This window comes from Panthera leo, chromosome C1, assembly GCF_018350215.1.
Source record: "Panthera leo isolate Ple1 chromosome C1, P.leo_Ple1_pat1.1, whole genome shotgun sequence".
Lineage (NCBI taxonomy): Eukaryota > Metazoa > Chordata > Mammalia > Carnivora > Felidae > Panthera > Panthera leo.
Window position 1 is genome coordinate 74,530,062 of NC_056686.1, and position 22,205 is coordinate 74,552,266.

General features: G+C 38.8%; 2 long non-coding RNA genes across 2 annotated transcripts in view; one reads left to right on the plus strand and one right to left on the minus strand.

Annotated features, from left to right (window-relative positions):
- Window positions 1-7,372, minus strand: part of LOC122227751 — a 64,245-nt gene extending 56,873 nt beyond the window's left edge. Inside the window, exon 1 of the long non-coding RNA XR_006206211.1 lies at window positions 7,256-7,372. This is a non-coding gene — a long non-coding RNA (uncharacterized LOC122227751). The remainder of the gene's footprint in view (window positions 1-7,255) is intronic.
- Window positions 2,411-12,149, plus strand: LOC122227750. The gene is made up of 3 exons (XR_006206210.1): window positions 2,411-2,477; window positions 8,255-8,417; window positions 11,945-12,149. It is a non-coding gene; the product is annotated as an uncharacterized LOC122227750 (long non-coding RNA).
- Window positions 12,150-22,205: the final 10,056 nt, after the last annotated feature.

The window sequence follows — 22,205 nt, forward strand, 5'->3', positions numbered from 1 at the left end:
TTTCTCCTGTAGGTTTTTTGATGGTTTCCTGTCTCACATTTAGGTCTTTCATCCATTTTGAGTTTATTTTTGTGTATGGTACAAGAAAGCGGTCCAGGTTCATTCTTCTGCATGTTGCTGTCCAGTTCTCCCAGCACCATTTGCTAAAGAGACTCTTTGTTTCATTGGATACTCTTTCCTGCTTTGTCAGATTAGTTGGCCATATATTTGTGGGTCCAGTTCTGGGTTCTCTATTCGATTCCACTGGTCTATGTGTCTGTTTTGTGCTAATACCATACTGTCTTGATGATTACAGCTTTGTAGTACAGGCTGAAGACTGAGACGTGACACTTCCAGCTTTGGTTTTCTTTTTCAACATTACTTTGGCTATTTGGGGTCTTTTGTGGTTCCATACGAATTTTAGGATTGTTTGTTATAGCTCTGTGAAGAATGTTGGTGCTATTTTGATTGGGATCGCATTGAATGTGTAGATTGCTTTGGGTAGACATTTTAATATTTTTTCTTCCAATCCAAGAGCATGGAATATTTTTCCATTTCTTTGTGTCTTCTTCAATTTCCTTCATAAGCTTTCTATAGCTTTCAGCATACAGATCTTTTACCTCTTTGCTTAGGTTTATTCCTAGGTATTTTATGGTTCTTGGTGCAATTGTTAAGTGGGATCTATTCCTTGATATCTCTTTCTGTTGCTACATTATTGGTGTATAGAAATGCAACTGATTTCTGTACATTGATTTTATATCCTGCAACTTTGCAAAATTCATGTATCAGCTCTAGAAGTTTTTTGGTGGAGTCTTATGGGTTTTCCATGTAGAGTATCATGTCATCTGTGAAGAGTGAAATTATGACCTCTTCTTTGCCAATTTGGATGCCTTTTATTTTGTTTGTTGTCTGGTGCCTGAGGCTAGGACTTCCAACACTATGTTAAGCAACAGTGGTGAGAATGAACATCCCTGTTGTGTTCCTGATCTCAGGGGAAAAGCTCTCAGTTTTTCCCCATTGAGGATGATTTATCTGTGGGATTTTCATATGTGGCTTTTATGATGTTTAGGTCTGTTCCTTCTATCCCAATTTTCTTGAGGGTTTTTATTATGAAAGGATGCTGTATTTTGTCAAATGTTTTTTCTGCATCTATTGACAGGATCATATGGTTCTTATCCTTTCTTTTATTAATGTGATGTATCACATTGATTTGTGAATATTGAACCATCCCTGCAGCCCAGGAATGAATCCCACTTGATCATGGTGAATAATTATTTTTATATACTGTTGAATTCAATTTGCTAGTATCTTGTTGAGCACTTTTGGATCCATGTTCATCAGGGATATTGGCCTGTAATTCCCCTTTTCCGTGGGGTTTTTGCCTGGTTTGGGAATCAAGGTAATGCTGGCTTCATAGAATGAGTCTGGAAGCTTTCTTTCCATTTCCATTTTTTGGAACAGTTTGAGAGGAATAGGTATTAACTCTGCTTTAAATGTCTGGTAGAATTCCCCTGGGACGCCATCTGGCCAAGGACTTGTATTTGCTGGAGATTTTTGATAACCAATTCAATTTCTTCACTGGTTGTGGGTCTGTTCAATTTTCCTATTTCTTCCCATTTGAGTTTTGGTAGTGTGTGTCTAGGAATTTTTCCATTTCTTCCAGGTTGTCCAGTTTGTTGGCATACAATTTTTCATAGTATTCTCTAATAATTATTTGTATTTCTGTGGTGCTGGTTGTGATTTATCCTCTTTCATTTGTGATTTTATCTATTTAGGTCCTCTCTCTTTTCTTTTTGAGAAGTCTGGCTAGGGGGTTATCTAATTTGTTTATTTTTTTTCAAAAAACCAGCTCTTAGATTCATTGATCTGTTCTACTATTTTGTTGTTGTTGTTTTGGATTCTATATGGTTTATTTCTGCTCTACTCTTTATTATTTCTCTTCCTCTGTTGACTTTGGGATTTCTTTGCTGTTCTGCTTCTAGTTCCTTTAGGTGTGCAGTTAGGTTGTGTGTTTGCAACCCTTCTTGCTTCTTGAGATAGGCCTGGATTGCAATGTATTTTCCTCTTACAACTGCTTTGCTGCATCCCAAAGGGTTTGGATTGTCATGTTTTCATTTTCACTAACTTCCATATATTTTTTAATTTCTTCCTGAATTTCCTAGTTGATCCATTCATTCTTTAGTAGGATGTTCTTTAACCTTCATGTATTTAGGTACTTTCCAAATATTTTCTTGTGGTTGATTTCAAGTAACACAGTATTGTGATCTGAAAATATGCATGGTATGATCTCAGTCCCTTTATATTTGTTGAGGGCTGCTTTGTGACCCAATAAGTGACCTATTTTGGAGAACATTCCATATGCACTCAAGAAGAATGTGTATTCTGCTGCTTTTGGATGGAAAGTTCTGAATATATGTGTTAAGTCCATCTGGTTCAATGTGTTATTCAGAGCTGTTGTTTCCTTATTGGTTTTCTGCCTAGATGATCTGTCCATTGTTGTAAGTGGAGTATTAAAGTCCCCAGTAATCATGGTATTATTATTTATACATTTACTTATGTTTGTGATTTATTGACTTATGTATTTGGGTGCCATCACATTGGGGTCATAAACATTTACAATCGTTAGTTCTTCTTGATGGATAGACTGCTTAATTATGATACAATGCTCTTCTTCATTTCTTGTTATAGTCTTTGTTTTAAAATCTAGTTTGTCTGGTGTAAGTATGGCTACTCCAGCTTTCCTTTGACATCTAGTAGTATGATAGATGGTTCTCCATCCCCTCACTTTTAATCTGCAAGTGTCTTCATGTCTAAAATGAGTATCTTGTAGTCAGCATATAGATGGATCTTGTTTTGTTTTGTTTTGTTTTTATCCATTCTGATACTCTATGTCTTTTGGCTGGGGAATTTAGTCCATTTGAATTCAGAGTTATTATTGACAAATATGGATGCAGTGTCATTGTGTTATCTGTAGGTTTCATGATTGTGGTAATGTCTTTAGTCCTTTGTAGTCTTTGCTGTTTTCCACTCACAGAGTCCCCCTTAGGATCTCTTGCATGGCTGGTTTAGTGGTCATGAACTCCTTTAGTTTTTATTTGTCTTGAAAAGCTTTTATCTTTCCTTCTATTCTGAATGACAGGTTTGCTGGATAAAGGATTCTTGGCTGCATATTTTTCTTATTCAGCACATTGAATATTTCCTGCCACTCCCTTGTGGCCACCCAGGCGCCCCAACATGCCCCTTATCTTAGGGCAAGTAAAAAAAGGTTACAAAGATTTAAGGAGAAAAATGACACAATCGTGGTTATAGTTTAGAAAGATGACTCTAGCAGCAATTCAGAGAACAGGTTGGAGGAGGCAAAGAAGAAATGTCCAATAGACAGTTAGATCCTTTTAAGAATCTGGTACTTGAAAGACAAAGTTAGATCTAAATATAGTTTGGACGTTAGTGGCACATAGATGGCACTTGAAGCTACGTGAATAAGTCAGACTTCCTAGGGATGGTTTATACCAGAGAAAAGAAGAGAAGAGGAGAGGTGAGAAAGAGAGGGGAATAATGGAAAGGGAGAGGAAGAAAGGGGAGGGAACGGAGGATAGAACCATAGGAAACACCAATATTTACAAGATATGTAACAGTGACTAAGATGGAACAGCTATGATGGCAAGATAAAAGCTAAGAGTGCATTGCCTAGAATTCAGGGCGAGACAATGTTAGACAGACATGAGGTCAGTGTCAAGTGCTGCACACAGATCAAATAAGATAAAGGCTGAAAATTATCCTTTGGGTTTAACAACATGGTCAATATTGATCTTGGTGAAAGCAGTTTTAAGAGAAATGGGAGAGGGAAGCTATACTGAAGAATGAATGGCAGATAAGAAAACAGAGATTAAGAGTAGAAAAAAAAAGACAAAAAAAACTCTTTCAAAAAGTTTCCAGGGCACCTGACTGGCTCAGTTGGTTGAGCGTCAGGCTTTGGCTCTGGTCATGATCTCACGGCTCATGAGTTCAAGCCCTGCATCAGGCTCTGTGCTGACTGCTCAGAGCCTGAAGCCTACTTCGGATTCTGTGTCTCCCTCTCTCTCTGCCCCGCCTACTTGCACTCTATCTCTCTCTCTCAAAATAAATAAACATTAGAAAAAAATTTTTAATAAAAAAAAAATTTTTTTAAGTTTCCAAGGAAGAGAGATATAAAAGGAATAGATGAAAGGAGACATGACATTAAGGAAAATGTTTTTATAATGGGTACCTTAGCCCAGGTCTTCTAGGAAACACACCAGAAGTAAGGATTAAAACACCAGTCTTCATTTGTGAGATGCAAGCCCAGGGTAACAAGGGTAAGGAAAGGAGGAATAAAGCAAGGAAATGCAAACCAATGCGAAGAGCTGCTCTAAAGCACTGACTGCCACTTCATAATGATCCACCAAGAAGCACACTAGGCAGGGCGCTTCGGTGGCTCAGTCAGTTAGGGTCCGACTTCAGCTCAGGTTATGATCTTGCGGTTTGTGAGTTCAAACCCCACATCAGGCTCTGCACTGGTGGTGCGGAGCCTGCTTGGGACTCTCTCTCTCTCTCTCTCTCTGCCCCTTCCTCACTTGTGCGCACCTTCAAAATAAATAAACAAACTTAAAAAGAATAGAAAGATACACAATAGGTTGCTCAGCAGGTATATCTGCAGGCCTTTTTGAAGGGCTGTAAGAAGGAAGCACACCTGAGAGTAGTCTGCAAGGGGTGGACAAGAGCCTTGGGAATTTACTTTTTACTTTGCTACTTTTGATTCTCTTTGGTCAAGATTCATCCTATGACAGACTTACTCCTCCACACTTCCAGGCTATATCATCCAGCCCCCTGGCAGTCATCCAGAAGTCCAGTTCCAGGTCCTAAGTGTAGTTAGTAATCCAATCTGAATGAAACATTAAAGACACCGTGGAACAGAGGGCTCAGTGTGTGGGCCACCAGAGTCATGTAGGTTCAAGGCACCATCTGAGACTGCAGCAAGGATGCAGCGATGGCAGTGGAGACAAACAGCACAGTCCAGGGTCAAGCAGTGTCTTTATTTTAAAAAGTAATCAAATGGGCTCCTAGGTGGCTCAGTCAGTTGAGCATCTAACTTCAGCTCAGGTCATGATATCGCTATTTGTGGGTTCCAGCCCCATGTCAGGCTCTGTGCTGACAGCTCAGAACCTGGAGCCAGCTTTGGATTCTGTGTCTCCCTCTCTCTCTCTGCCCCTCCCCCACTTGTGCTCCCTGTCTCTCAAAAATAAATAGACAAACATTTAAAACAATAAATTTAAAAAAATTTTAAAGTAATCAGGAGAGTCTAAGAAGATGCCCAAAATCAGTGTTCAAATTAGTGGGAAAGACTTAACACATTTAAATGTCACTGGAATGGAATCAATAGAAAAGTTGAAGGTACAGGAGAAAAGGGATCTCTTTGACGGGAAGGTTTGAGTATTAAGAAAAAAATAGGTAGAGGTACAAGTAATTTCATAGGAGAGGTGAAAAGAAGTTGTAAATTCCTTGTATAAACTCTTTTAAATTCCCTCCCTCCTGGAACATATGTATTTCATGCTCACATCCCTGATACTACATGGGCTGGGCACCAAGAGAAAATTCACACTGCAGTCCACTAACCTTGATCTAGCCTTCCCCTGCCTTTAGAAGTCATATGCAAGTTAAAGCCCTGTGCTCTTTGGGGGCAAAGACCGAGCTATAAAGTGGAATAAGCTAAAATAATCAAATGTTATCAGTTGAATCACTACATTGTGCACCTGAAACTAATGTAACATTGTGTGTCAACTATACTCAAATTAAAATTTTTTTTTAATAAAAATAAAAACCCGGTCCAGAACAGATGGAACTCTTAAAGCTTTGGCAACAGCAAACTTGAAAGTGTTCATAGGAATCTTCCAGGACCAGGGACTCCCTTGAAAACCAACACAGGAAGAAGCAGTCCACATTGGGGAAAAAAACAAAAACAGAATTTTCACCCTTAAGAACTAGAAAAAAAGAAAACTCTGAAAAAAAGTGAAAATAAACATATTGAAATGTTCAAAATAATGAAAGAAGAACATAACAGGGAAATTTAAAAAACTATGTTTTTAAAAACATAATAATGCGGGGTGTCTGAGTGGCTCACTTGGTTGAGCATCCAACTTCGGCTCAGGTCATGATCTTACGGTTCATGAGTTTGAGCCCTGAGTCAGGCTCTATGCTGATGCAGAGCCTGGAGCCTGCTTCGGATTCTGTGTCTCCCTCTCTCTCTGCCCCCCTCCCACTCATGCTCTGTCTCTCTCAAAAATAAATAAAACATTTTTTAAAACAACAAAAACATAATAATACAGAATTTAAGGAAATGAAAAATACAATCATTAAAATTAAATGCATAATGGATGGGTTGAACTGTAGACAACACTGAAGAGAAAACTGACTAATTAAAAGATGGAAACTAGAAAATCAGTCAAAATACAGCTTAGAGAAAAAAGCAAATAGAACACATGAAAGCAGAGTTAAAAGAAATCATGGATAGAATAACAAATTCCAACAGACAGTTACTAGGGATTTCAAGACATCAAGAATCATAAAGATCTAATATTTGAAGATATAATGGCAGGGAATGTTCTAGAATTGAAGAAAGATCCATGTATGAAGCATGTCTCATATGCCATGTTAGCGTGTATTTCAGTCTTAGCTATCTGTCTTACCTGTCTCTTGTTTGAGCTAGTGCTGCAATGATCAACTGTTTGCAAGCACAACCTTATTATATCTTATCTCATGCCCGTGCTACACATGTCTCACTCATTGCCCTGAGGCTTCTGTATTGATATCAGGGCACAGATGCTACAGTATCCATATAAGAAAACCCCATAAGTGAAAAGGGAGTCAACCCTCTATGGGGTGAATCTTTGACATCATTTTGCCTCCACCATCCACATACTTTCAGTGCCAGGTGTCAACCAATAGTCTCATAGCGATAGACCTCCGGGCAGGGGTGTTCAGTCACATTATCAGATAAGCTGGTACAGTGGACAGGGAACTAAAGCTGGAAGCCAGTTCCACATGAGGCTAGCTTACTGTTCCCAGAAGTGACTGTTAAGTATACACATATACTCAGCTAAATGATTCCCCAATTAAATGTCCTCCCAATTCCCAAAACACTTCCAATATCAGCCAACTCAAGGGCAAATATGAAAGAAGGATACTAGTCAGGGTTCTCCAGAGAAACAGAACCAAAAGGATATATATCCATTTAGAGATTTATTTTGAGGAATTGGCTCACAGCATTGTGGAGGTGATCTCAAGATCTGCAGTCAGCAAACTGGAGAATCAGCAGTGATGGTGTAGTTCCAGTCCGAAAGCCAGCAGGCTGAAGACCCAAGAGGAGCCAGTGTTTCAGTTCAAGTCTGAAGGCAGCAAAAGAGTGAAGTCTTAGCTCATCAGTCAAGCAGGAGATGTTCCCTCTTACTTGTGGGAGAGTGAGTGATCAGCCTTCAACCGATTGGATGAGGGCTACCTACATGGGGGTGGGGGGCAATCTGTTTACTGAGTCTACCAACTCAAATGTTAATCTCATCCCCAAACACTCTCACAGACACCCAGAATAACATTTGAACAAATATCTGAGCACTTCATGGCTTAGTCAAGCTTACACACAAGTGATTTTAACAAATTGCAATTAAAGTATTCTACTTTTTCAAACTTCACAAAAGCATATGACCAAATGAGCATTTTGAAAGGCCCATGCAAGTGAGGGGCCCTGAGGCTAAGCTTCATTAGTTTCAAGCATTGTTGAGTGACTTAGGTAGTGAAGTCACATAAATATACCCCCAATTCACAGTGTCAAAAGAAAGTACCACTAACACCACTAGACAGCAGTTTTTCTTCTAAAATTTAGGTTTTGTCTAGAATTTTTAATACATAGGATACTCCATCCAGGGGTCCCCACCGCAGAGCCTAGGGCTGCCATACGCCAGCTGATCATGTGAATAAACATTGAACTATTCCAACCCTTTTTCATTTTGTTTCATTCATCACAATAATTGCTGCAAACCCTTCCATTCCACTTGAAACAAGTAGCACGTTTTGAGTTTGGGGACAATAGTAGATTCCTGATCTTTATCAGAAAAAAAAGACACCCTCATTGTCATTTGAAATTGTAACTGGTTGAACGATTTTATGCTACACTATAGGATGCAATGCAGTCCTTCCAGCTTTTTAGTTAAACCTGATTTTATTCTTAAAGGAAAAATCATTTATAATTTTATATTTTCTTTTTTAGGAAATGAGTTTATACTAATTCCACAAGGTCAACTATCAAGATAGCTCTGATGCCCAGGATACAAAGTCTCATGTGAATCAGCACCAAGTAAAGCACTGAGCTAGGAAAGTCACTTTCTGAAGGTATCCGGTGTCCTAACTTTGCAAGTCACTTCAAGGAGAAGGTAGGGGAAAGGATATATTTACTCTTTCTATACCTTAAGAACGACTTCTTTTCCTTCTCCTCCTCCTCCTCCTCCTCCTCCTCCTCCTCCTCCTCCTCTTCCTCCTCCTCCTCTTCCTCCTCCTCCTCTCAATTCTACCAGATGGAGATGTTGGTGATCTGTTAATCCCAGAAGCTATCAAGAAAAGCCAAAAACTCTGAATTGCACCCCATCATATTCCTAGTGGAAAGTGTAACCTTGGGGAAAAAAAGGGTTACAAGTCAAAATCTAATGAGGAGATTCTAAATCAAGACATAAAACCATCCTTCTTTTAATCCTCTACAATCTGAGTAACAAGAAGAGCTTCTCTCTTTCTCAAGGACGTCCTCATCCCAGAAGAGGGTCCTATCTAGGCCACTGAAATATTTCTGCCCATTTCCTCCCCTTATGCTCTAGAATCTCAAAGAAATTGAAAAATAAAGTGAATATGAGGGAGACAGAAAGATATGAATGGAAGTTAGTATATCAAAGGTGGTATATTAAATTTATATAGGGGCACCAAAAACTGAACTTTTATTTTCTGGTGAAAGACTCAAAACTAAATTCCAGGGTTCCCCCCCTTTCCCTAAACTCTTAATTGGCATACCAGATTAATCTGTGTTCTCTACCCCATCCTAAATTATAAGTCTTATGTCCACGTACACCAAACATTCCTGGTTAGCATCCTATCTTCTACTACACCTATACCTTCTCTTCCCATCAGCCAAGTTGCATGCTTATACAAAATCAGTTTGTGATGTGTTTTTATTATTCTAATTTCTTTATTGAGTTAAAACTTTTATAAGCTGAGGACTTTTATAAGCTCAGTCAGTTAAGTATCAGGCCCTTGATCTCAGCTCAGGTCTTGATCTCGGTTCAAGTCTTGATCTCAGGGTCCTGAGTTCAACCCTCACATTGGGCTCCACACTGGGCATGAAGGCTACTTAAAAAAAGTGGTGTTTTTTTTTTCTATAAACTGATGAAATATGTGTGAGAAAAGAGGGAGATGTAGATTTTTATGAGACTTAAACTGAGTGTTTTGGTAAAAATTAGATAAAAGCAGTTCCTAAAAAAAAACAAACAAACAAAAGACATCAAATTAAGTGTGAGTGAGATAAAAAGATTGGTGAAAAAACTTAAAATCTCAAAGAATGTTACACTAAGACTGCTTTGAAAATATCTCTAAACTTTTGTTCAGCTTTCAAGCAACTAAAACTGGAAAGTCATAAACAATGATTTATGACTATGATTAAAACAAAAATAAAAACAACTTAGAACAATGAGTGGATTCACATTCAAAAAATAAAATAAGGCCTTAGCCCAATATCAAAATATTGGTGTATGTATGTATATCTTGGGGTTTAATATAAAATAAAATGTCAATGTGTGTCTCATCTTGAATGATTCCCCACTTTGAGTCATTAAACTGATTACCATTCTTAGGGGCGCCTGGGTGGCTCAGTTTGTTAAGCATTTGACTTCAACCCAAGTTGTGATCTTGCAGTCTGTGAGTTTGATCTCCATGCAGGGCTCTATGCTGACAGCTCAGAGCCTGGAGCCTGCTTCACATTCTGTGTCCCTCTCTCTCTCTCTGAGTCTTCCCCACTTGTGCTCTGTCTCTCTCTCTCTCAAAAAAAAAAAAATTAAAAAAAATTTTAACTGATTACCATTCTCTACAGCCTTCCACTGTGCAACATGTCCATGCTTATCTTCCACATGCTGTGTTCATTTGTTTCCCGATGCCTGCCCAACAAACTAAACTCTGTGGTCTTAGCAAATTCTACATAATTTTACCTAACTTAATTTTCTAATTTTATTTTCTAGTCATATATTTTATTGGGAGCCCAACAGGACTTACAATTCTCTGAATACATGTTCTAATTTTAAGCTCATGCCAGTCTCTTTAATTGGAAGAAAGAGAGGAAGGGAGAGAGGGAGGGAAGAAGAAAGGAGGGCAGGAAAGGAGGGGAGGATGGGGAGGCTCCAGTGACAGGTGAGAGGCAGTGATGATTTCATCGCGTCACAGATGCTCTCAGGGCATTTGTCCTCCCAGTTGGCTCCAGCTACCCCACTTATTACATATGATCAAAATCTATGGATTCGCAGTGATGTGCTCAAATGCTGTTAAATGTGGCAAGTATGGGGAATACATTAACACACAAAAGAATATAAATGATATCAATCATGTGGAAGAAAGCAGAATTCAAAATTCCTATAAGCAGAATGTAGGTACCTAAACTTAAAAAGGACAATGTAAATTTTGAGTGATGGAGAAAGCTGATGTTCATTTGACTATTTTATTTTATAAATGTGCTTAAGTTCACAATAAAAAGAAATTTATAAACATATAGAAAACACATAGAAAATGTTCTACAAGCTGAAGAAATCAGTTATAACACGATTCGGGAGAAACTAAAGTACTCTGGGTTAGGATGGAGTAGACAGGACTATTAGTTAGCAACCAGTTGAGCCCAAACCTGGGTTTTTGAACAACCAATAGATGATGTGATTTCAAAACAATTTCTAAAATAGCACATATTGAATCTTTTTAGTCTCTTTATTTCTTCCTCATTCTTGAACCAAGGGGGAATTAATAATTTGATTATTTTTTTATTCTTTTGCATTACTTTTCTGCCTGTAATTTTATTTTTCATTGGTTCAATAGTTTTCCTTAAAAGTGACAGATTTATAAAAACTCTAAGCTAGAAAAGAGCTTGAGCAATTATCTTCCATTTCCCTACTTTTAGACAGCATCACAATAATGCTATCCTAGGCAGATGATGAGCTATGTTATTTTTTTAAACCTCGAGAGGAGAAGATTCTACAATCTCACAACGTTAACTACTCTCACTGTCAGGAAATTCTTCCATATATAATCTCAGTCTCTCATACTGCTGTTCAAATCAGTTTCCACTTGGCAGAGCTAAGTTGATATTGAGAACAGCTGGTCTTCGGCCTCCATGTAGCAATTCCTCATTTGCTACCTCTGTAATGTAATGAGAGTGAATTTTCTGCATAGCTTTGATTTAGTCCTTAACTTATATCCTTCTCCAAGCTGATTAACCCCAGTTCCCCAACCCACCCAGAGAGTTCATTCATACTCTTACCTATACTCCCACATCGCTTTGTACTATCTCTACCAGAACATTATCACAGTTTAGTGTGATTATATGTTTGCATGACTATCTCCCCACATCTCCTTATGTCTTATTTGTGTACCTTTCTCTGTGTTTGACATATAATAGGTCCTCAATAAATGACTAATGAATCCATGAATTGATAGAATGGCATCCAGATAAACCATTTTCTTCTAACCATTCAGCCATGGTTGTGGCTGTCTTCTGCTAAGATTCTTTTGATTACAAGTAACAGAAACCACTCTAATAGTTTGAGCAAAAACAGGGAATTGATTATAAGAACAGTGGAATATCTTACCAGATCTAAGGAAGAATTAAACCAAGGTTCAGAAAGGGTAGGAACTAGTGCAATTCCATGTATTTCTTCTGCAGGAGGTGGTGGGCCTTCCTTCCAGAGCAACAACTTCCAAGAGCATGGTGGCTCTTCTGGCAACATTTCTAGTTCATGACAGCAGTAAACTGATGGGCTTACTTAGGTCAAATGACAGGCCTAGTCCAGTCAGCCATGGTCCAGAAGACTCTTTCCTAACTTTGAGATGTCTGTCAGAGTGGGGGCAAGGAGAGCACATATCTGTGCAGGCAGCAGCCCCTTAGTAAAGGGGAACCCTGTGATGTGAAGCCACCACAAGAGGTGCCTCCTACAAATACTCACTGATCCTTCAAGCCCATTGTCACTGTTGAGATCTTGTGAGGATGTCAGAGAGCTGAATAAACAAGGTAATTCAACCTCACTTTTTTTGGCTTATTTTTCTTTCAGCTTCTGGTACCATGATTTAAGAAGATAAAAACCTGTCCTGCTCAGTTGAAGCATAAATTTCCTTTGAACCAGGGATCAGTGCTTGAGCTAATGACAAATATTATCACAAGATTTACGGCACACACACAAAATCTTTCTTTCTGAAATTCAGTGCACTTTGTATGTCACTGAATTGGTAGCAGACTCCTCCATGAGATACTGAATAAATAGGTAGTGGCCAAGACCCCTAACACCATTTCAGTTGGCTCAGCACAGTTTCAGCAGCCTGTGTTGAGCTTTCTTATGAGGATATCTGCCCCAAAACAGACTCCAGAGAAGGAGGGAAGGAACATCGGGTCAGCCACATAATAATAACACTTCACAATAATTTAGCAGTTTTCAATCCAAGTCAGAGTCTTCTGTATCTTTTATCTCATTTTGCAATTGAATTAAACACCTACAATAGATGAAAAATAGCCACAGGTTCTTTCTAGTTCCTCCCACAAAGTCAAGTCAATTGTCCCACCCCTTGAATATGGGCTGGCCTTGAGATTTGGTTCGAATGAATGAAGACAAAGTGACATTGTTTGTATTCAAAGCCTAGGCTTCAAGAGACCTTGTGAACACGCCACACAAGCTGACAAGAAACCACGTGGAAACTTTTAACTTTGGGGGTGTTTTCTGCATAGAAATATATAATGTATACATCACCAAAACACACAGGTAATTCAGGCTATAAGAAAAGAAGGGGGGGGTGGGGGCGGAGAGAAAAGAACAGGGACCCAATAAAGCATTTACCATAAATATATATTTCAAAGTATCTCTTGCCTTTGATTTGGTGTGGCATAACACACACACACACACACACACACACACACACACACTCACATATATCTATATATGTATTCTTTTTAACCCATCAAATTTATAAGCAAGTTAATCTTGGTTTCCTAACATTTTGAAATAGTGTTCATACTTAGAATTTGGCTAATCCAGGATCGCTCTTCTCTAGGTTTTTTAAGACATTCAGGCAGTCTATAAAATCTTCTTCAAAATGTAAGACCATTTTCAAAATTCTTGCTACTCTTTTTGCATCATTTACTGAGAGAATTAAACTTATGTTTTATATGTTTCCAGTTCTGTTCTCCTGAGTGAGTTATCTGAAAGTTAACTGGGTAGTTGAAATCTATGGACCATCTCCCTGGTTGTGGAGATTTGCCTTTGTTCCACTTCATCTTCCCTGACTTCTTGATTTGGAGATCTGTCACAGGCCCCTGCTGTGAGATCTTCTTTATTCTGTTTTCCTTTTATCCTTACCCAGAGACTTTCAAGAATTCTGCTTTGTTCTTCCTATTTCCATAGTTACTTTGGTATTTGAATATCTTCCTATGTCTCATCCTGCTAGATAGAGAAGTTCATGGATGCTTAGTTTGAATATGGAATGAGAGCTGGGATACTTAATAATTAGCACAGAAGCCAGCCTAGAAATTCCCACAGCTGGCCATATCATATACCCTTCTGTACTCATTATTTTACTATGTTTTTGATAATATTCTGCTTCTCAAAGACTAAACAAGTCACAATTTCTTGCCTTAAAAAATCATATTCATTTTCTGTGGCTCCACCTTTTATTCATTTTTTAATATTTATTTTATTTTTGAGAGAGCACAAGTGGGGGAGGGGCAGAGAGAGGGGAACAGAGGATCCAAAGTGGGCTTTGCACTGACAGGCTGACATTTCTGAGCCTAATGTGGAGCTCGAATTCACAAACCACGAGATCAGGACCTGAGCCGAAGTCAGACACTCAACTGACTGAGCCACCCAGGTCCCCCCACCTTATATTCATTTTTAAACAAATACCTTTATTGTCTTACTTCAGTTACCAGTTTCTGATTTTCTTTTCTCCCATGATGATAATTTGGATTTCATTCCTCACTTGTTCCGCTCCCCTTCCTCTAAGTCTAGTATCTCCTTTTACCTCAGAAAAGAGATTGTAACCACCCTGATAAATAGTAGACAAAAATTAAATTCTGTAGAGCAAGAATTAGAACATTATTTTAGGAGACTTCTTCAAATCCTACTCTTCCTCCAGGCACCAGTATACCATAGAACCAGAGGCTTGTATTCACAGTCACAACTTGCCCTTCTAAAAAAAAATAACGCTCTTCTGGAAGGTGAGGTGGAAGGATGCACCATGAGAAGATTGAGACACTATTGATGAAAAACATCAAAAATAAATTCTTCCAATTCTTTTTATATGGTATTTAGATTAGAGGGGAGGGGAAAGAAAGACAAGCATTTGATCCCATTCTTCAAACAGCACTACTGAGCATCTTGGTAATACAGTTAACATCCACATGCCCAGTTTCCAACATGCTTTGCAGAAATTATCTCATATGTGAGGTGGGTAGGCAGATAATAAATAAACTTTATACATGAAAAACCAATTTTAATACATTATACTAATGTAAGAAAAAATTATTTCCATTTTACACAAAAGTAAAAAAGGGTCTTAAGGTTGAAGACCTGCCTAATGTGATACATCCAGTCTCCTGACTGGCAAGGCAAGGATATATGGAAATCTCTGACTTGAAAGAGTTTACAAATCAGTTATGAAAGAATGTAGTACACATAAAAGAGCAAATAACATCACCGCCATCGTCCTCATCATTATTTAGTGCTTACCTTATGCCACACATTGCTTTACATGCAATGATTCATTTAATCCTCTCTGCAGTCTTGTCAGACAGGCATTATTTTATCTTCAGTGTAAGGTAGAAGTCACTATAGCACAGACAGGTTTAGTAACTTGACTCAGGTCACCAGAAAGGTAAGTGGTAGCACCAGGATTTGAAGTCAGTTGCCTAGCTCCAGAGTCTATGTTGGACTACTATATTCTACTGCCTTTCTACAAAACGGTATAGGAAATGCATTATACTGAGGGAAAGAAATAAAGAGAAGAAGGAAGGAAGGAAGGAAGGAAGGAAGGAAGGAAGGAAGGAAAGAAAGAAAGAAAGAAAGAAAGAAAGAAAGAAAGAAAAGGAAGGACTGAGAGAAAGGCGAACATTTGTCTCACCAACAACAAAAACAAAAAGCTAGTATAGAACAGGAATCTGGGATAAGATTTATTTAACTGGAAGAAGCTAAGAAAAGATCATAAGCAGAAAAGAAAAAGAAAGTCTGTGCTTGGCATTTGCAGGAACTGCCAGTGGAACCATTCTGACAAAAGCAGAGGATTTGCGTAAAGGTATAAGAATGGAGTGTTAGGTGTGAATATATTCTGGCTGGTCTACAATGAAACGTTAAGTCTGGACTCAGTAATTAACAGTGGAAAACCATAAAGCCTTTTTAATAAGGAGCTAACAACTTCAAAAATTTGTTTTGCTCTGATAAACAGAAGGAGAGGAAGACACAAGACCTACAGAGAGGACTTAAGCAACTCTTGCAACAGTCTCAGTGGTTTGGGGTAACAAGGACTTGAACTAGAGTGACATGGGAGGAGGGGAGGATGGAGAGTCCATAACCAACATTATTCACAGCAAATTCACAGGTCCTGGTGACAGGATGGGGGAAACTCTGGATCTTCAAGACACGACCCATACCCTCACACAACAAATGCTGTTCTCTGAGTGCCTCCTATGGTATTTGAATTTGCAACCTCTCAAATGTGTGGCTCTGGGGGAGTTTGGCAAAACCATTTACCTGCAGGAGAGGGAAGACCAGAGAACTGTGGCCCCACTCTAAACCAACATAGTAGAAGGAATAAAACATGAAGATGTCCAGTAACCAATAGAGGATTTTCTCATGAGAAAGGGGCTTTAGCCACTAACACTGTCACTTTGGACAAGCAATTTATATTTTCTAAAACTCTGCTTCCCAATTTGTAAAATGAAACTAATAGGATTTACACCTCTAAAATTGTTGATGCCATTTAATGACTCATGCTATCTAAAACCCTTAGTATAGTGCCTAGCATTGATAGCTACTAAGTAAAGGACAATAATTATAATTATAGGTATACTTTTCTAAGGCAATCACAAACCTGAGGTGCAAATGCAAGCTAGTGCTTCTATATATTTTATTCATGCATCTTTATTGGGCAACTATGAGCTCTGTGCAAAGCATCAGAAACATATAAAGAATAAACGTAGTTTATGTCCTTGAGAAATTCCTTGGTAAGAAGTAAAAGGGTGAGAGTAAAATGTCTTCACAGGAGAAAAGAGTTTCTGAAGTGGACACTACCATCGAAGAAGAAAAATTGTAAAGAAAAGACTGGGAAAAGACAAAATTCAAGACCAGAGTCAGGAAGAGAATATATGGAAAATGTCACAAAGGGTGAAAGTGAAAGAATAACTCTTAGATTATGCTGAATTTGGAATCTCTAGAAATATACAACAGTTTATCCTCCACAGAATAAGGAATATCCACTAATAACAACTCTGCAACAACTAACCCTTATATATCACTTACCACATACCATGCATTATTCTAAGTGCTTTATACATATTAGTTCATTTAATTTGCAGAACAACTTTTGAAATAGCTTCTATGTTTTCCCCTGTACCCAATAATGAATAAACAAAGGCCCACAGAAGTCAATAATTTCTCCAAGGTTATTCTACCACTAAATGGTGGAGCTAAGAGTACCACACCTCCAGCTCCATAGCCCATGCTCTTAGAAGCATCTACAATTAGACCCTGGAAGAAGGGAGGTATTTCATGACAGACAACTTTCTAAGGGTAAAAGAAAATGTACTCTAATACTGTCAACACAGTGTGCTATTTTCCTAGAATATGTATGCAATTAGCTTCATGGAATCTGTCCTTCCACTTTTTGTGATGAAAGTTTGCTCTCAGGAAAGACTAAAGCTAAACCACGACTTTGAAGTTCTGAGGAGAAAATGAACAAACTGTGGGCATGCCCAGGAGCAAGCATGCCATCTCTACTTTCCAGGTGAGTGCTGAAATTCTGGGAGGCAAAGCTGAATTTGGGAAGTGAGAGACTGATCATATAAATAATGTTGCAGAATGGGATATGGGTTGCTGTTACAGTTAAGATATTGCAGTGAAGACTCCCTCCCAGAGTGAGAACAACTCCACTGAGTCGGGGAAATCAGAGGTTCCAAATGGCTTACCAAATGGACACCTGATTACTTGACACAATTCAATTACACACGAAACCAACACCACGAAATCTGTGAATACACAACACAAAGTTAATAATAACATCAGGAAAATGGGGGTGCCTGGGTGGCTCAGTTGGTTGGGCGTCCGACTCCTGCTCAGGTCATGATCTCACGGTTTATGAGTTCAAGCCCCACACTGGGCTCTGTGCCGACAGCTTGGAGCCTAGAACCTGCTTCGGATTCTGTGTCCCCGTCTCTTTCTGCCCATCCCCCGCTCACGCTCTGTCTGTCTGTCTCTCTCAAAAATAAGTAAGCATTTAAAAACTAATAATAATAGGGGTGCCTGTGTGGCTCAGTTGGTTAAGTATCTGACTCTTGACTTCAGCCCAGGTCATGATCTCACAGTTCATGCCCCTCATCGGGCTCTGCGCTGACAGTGCAGAACCTGCTTGGCATCCTCTCTCTCTGTCTTGCTCTCTCTCTCTCTTTCTCTCTCATTCTCTCAAAAAAATAAACTTAAAAATTTTTTTTAAAAATAATATCATGAAAATGTTATTGAGCACTTATTCTGCATCAGATATAGTTCCAAGTGTTTTCCATGCTGTATCTAGTTTAACCTCACAATTCTATGTGAGGGGTAGCATTATTTTCATTTTATAGACAATGAAACTGAGGTACAAAGGCCACACAGCTAATAAGTGCTAGTGTCAGAATTGGAACCCAAGTAGTCTGACCTAGAGCCCCTGTTAACGGGAACAATTCATTACATTCAGGTAGACATGCAATCTTTATGTTTTGTTTATTTTACAACTGGAAGTTTGTGCCTCTTAATCCCCTTCACCTATTGACTGGACTGATATTTTTCACACAATTCAGAGCACTTTTCGGGCCTTATTAAGGCCTGGGTCAACAACTCATGCTATTAACTGCAGAAGAGCTCCTCTCTCTATCAGCGTTTCTCTCCACCAATCCAGATTAGGCCTGACTTGTCTTATATTTTCAGGATGATATACAGATTAAAAATACAGTAATAGGTACAGATAGCACTATTGATGCGAGGTCCTAGACTGATTGAGAAAGGAACCATGATTTGAAATTTGAGTTGGTTAGTAAATATGTCTTTAAGTCTATTCAGATTCATTAAGCAGTGATCTTTTCTTTTTATGTGGAGCGATTTTCTGTTCATTTTAGTGGGTCAATAAGACTGGGAATCTATTAAACATTTTTTTTTCTACCTACTAGTTGGAATAAAACGTCCACTGTGAAAAACTAAAAGCTCTTCACTAAAGTCATACAACGGTTCACCACTAGATGGAGCAACTAAATTTGGAATTTTTCACTCCTGGCAAAACGTTAAGCTTGTTTTGAATTGAGTCTCAATTTTAAGTCATTTCTTTCTTATCTGCTCCCTTTTCTTTTTTCCTCATCAGATGTTTGGACATTTATTATAATCTCTGGCCGAGAAAATTTAATAAAAACATCTTGCTATTAGTGTATTTAAAGCTCTGTGTGAAAAGATGGGCCATAGGCAAATAAAAATTCAGAATTTCAAGCAAAATGAATCAGAAATTCAACTTCCACAGATTTTAACATGCTTAACAACTACATCAGCTACTCTCCTATCTGTAATCTGCTGGTGAACAATGTGACCCATCCCGTTGAGCCAAGCAAAAAATACCTCTGACCCACCAGAACAAGTGTCACATAGTTTGTGTATAGATGTCCTCATGTATAGATGGCTTTGTGTACACATTAAACAACACAAGTATGGCTTGTGTATGCATTAAACAATACGGGCCTGGCCAGAAGAACCAGGATGATGTTTGATAGTGTGGCAAAGAAAATGACAACAGTTTAAGGTCAACATTTTCTGCACACTTGGGAGAGTTTTTCTAGATGATGTTCATTATTCTCTTTCAGTGAAAGCCAGAGCAATCATCCATTCATTTAATAAATATTTAGTAAGAGGCTCCAAAAGGGTACCTGGCTGGCTCAGTTGGTAGAGCTGAGGTGACTCTTGATCTGGGGGTTGTGAGTTCAAGCTCCACATTGGGTGTAGAGATTACTTCAAAATAAAATCTTTTGCGGGGGCGGGGGGGGGGAATGAGAGAGAGACTACCGTCTGCTGAGCATCATGGTCTGTGCTCACTTTCATCTCCGGGACAAAGTCTTGTCTCAGAATCAGGCCGAAGCTGACTGTGCACTGGAAATGTCAACGTTACATGGGCCTGTCCTGGAAAAGGCAAAAAAGAAGGAAAGCTAGAATGAGTGAAACAACTTCTGAAACTCATGATAACCAGGGTGATGAAAGAAGGGGATCGAAACTGAATGGCGACAGACGCTTTTCCTTTATCCACTGCTGACTACAGGTGCCAACAATCCCAGAGATAGAATACTAGAGATCCACGTCAGAACAACGCGGAACATTAAAGTTTGTTCTGAGAGTCATTGTGTTTAATGTAGCAACTTGTAAGTTATATGCTTATGTTTCAGGCCGAACCATTTTAACGTAATTTTTTTTGTCATTCTAAAAGATTTGGAATAAAGAATACTTTTACCACTGTGGAAAACAAGTATGGAGGTTCCCGAAAAGTTAAAACTAGAACTACCCGATGATCCAGCAATTGCACTACTAGGTATTTACCCAAAGGATACAAAAATATGAATTCAAAGGAACACATGCACCCCAATGTTTATAGCAGCACTATCTGCAATAGCCAAATTATGGAAACAGACCATGTGTCCATCGACTGATGAATGGATAAAGAAGATGTGGTGTATACATACAATGGAATGTTACTCAAACACAAAAAAGGAATGATATCTTGCTATTTGCAATGACATGGATGGAAGTAGAGTATAATGCTAAGTGAAATCAGTCAGAGAAAGACAAATACCCTATGATTTCACTCATATGTGGAATTTAAGAAACAAATGAGCAAAGGAAAAGAAGACAGACAAACCAAGAAGCAGACTCTTAACTATAGAGAACAAACTGATGGTTACCAGAGGAGAGATGAGTAAGGGGACGGGTTAAATAGGTGATGGGGATTAAGGAGTGCCCTTGTTGTCATGAGCACCGGATGATTTATGGAAGTGTTGAATCACTATATTGCACACCTGAAATTAATATAACACTGTATATTAACTAACTGGAATTAAAATAAAAACTTATTTAATTAAAAAAATTTTTAAGTGAAGAGTACTTTTGCATAACATTAAAATACTCTGTCTAAACCAATAACAGGAGTCACGATTCTGTTGATCAGAAGAAACAAGTCAGGTAAGCAGCCGTCTTGACAGCATGATACTTCATTAAAGCTTTTTCTGCCTGAATGGGACAGCTGCACTAATGTTCACTTTCCTCATGGGCTAGTTCGGTAGGCATTCATTCAAAGACTATTTAATTTTATCTTGTTTAGAGTTTTAATAACCCTGATTATCTGGTGTGTTAGTCCTTAGCAGATTTGAGATAACAAATGAGAAAGAGAATGACAATAACAAATATTTATTGAGCACCCATTATTTTCCAGGCATTATTCTGAGTAGTTTTATTTCACTTAAACCTCATGACAACCTCATGAGCTAGGTGCTGTTATTATCCACCATTTCACACGTGAAAAACTGGAGAGCAGAAAGGCTAAGTAACATGCCCAGGGTTACATGTGACAGATCTGAGGTGTCCACCCAAGCAGCTGGGCTCCAGACTTACTTTTAAGACCACTAACTACTGTGAAGAAGTGCTGATAACTTGCCGGCCTATAGACAGCAGCAAGAAATAACCAAAAGTAATCTGACAGCAAGAGAAGAAAGAATGTGTGAAGGGCAGCTGAGCAAATTTAAAATGCACGATAATCTGGGGTCATTTAAAACACTGGCAAACTTCTCTTTAATTACATATTTCTGGATTTTTCAGGACACTCCAGATTTTAAGCATTTATTTTCATAACCTCATAGAGATGCTCAATATTTTCACAATGTTTTCCCTAATTTTCAACCCAGAAAATAGTTACCCAGATACACCTAAAACTTACTCAGCATTGACTACAGTCTAGCAATGATTATGATGTAGCTCAGAGGTCATGAGAGTCAATGGCTGAGTGTGCCTGTGTCCTGGGAGGAAATGCCAAGTTCTGTGAGAGTCATGTGTGCTCTAGAGACTAGGGGCCATGATGTAGGGGCCAGGATTTCTTCTGGAGTCTGAAGAGCATATGCAGATGGCCTCTGCTAAGGGGAAAGCTAAGAGAGAAGCCACTATAAATCTCATTAGGATGGCAGGACATGTGCCCCACCTCCAGGAGAGCTAGAGTCACTGGTTGTATGGGGTTGCTTACTAAGGAACCAGCTCTCACAGTAAGTCTTGTGGCTCAGCCCAGATCAAACATATATCGCAGATGAGGAAAGAGGAAAGCTGCAATAATATACACCCTCACCCCCGCTTGTAAGCCAAATGAACACAGGAGAACACGGGCTAACATGATTTGGGAGTGCCTTTTAAGAAAAAGAATCCAAGGGGCGCCTGGGTGGCTCAGTCGCTTAAGCGTCCGACTTCAGCTCAGGTCACGATCTCGCGGTCGTGAGTTCCAGCCCCGCGTCAGGCTCTGGGCAGATGGCTCAGAGCCTGGAGCCTGCTTCCGATTCTGTGTCTCCCTCTCTCTCTGCCCCTCCCCCATTCATGCTCTGTCTCTCTCTGTCTCAAAAATAAATAAAAACGTTAAAAAAAAATTTTTAAAAAAGCTGTTTAAAGAAAAAGAATCCAAAATTATGAATA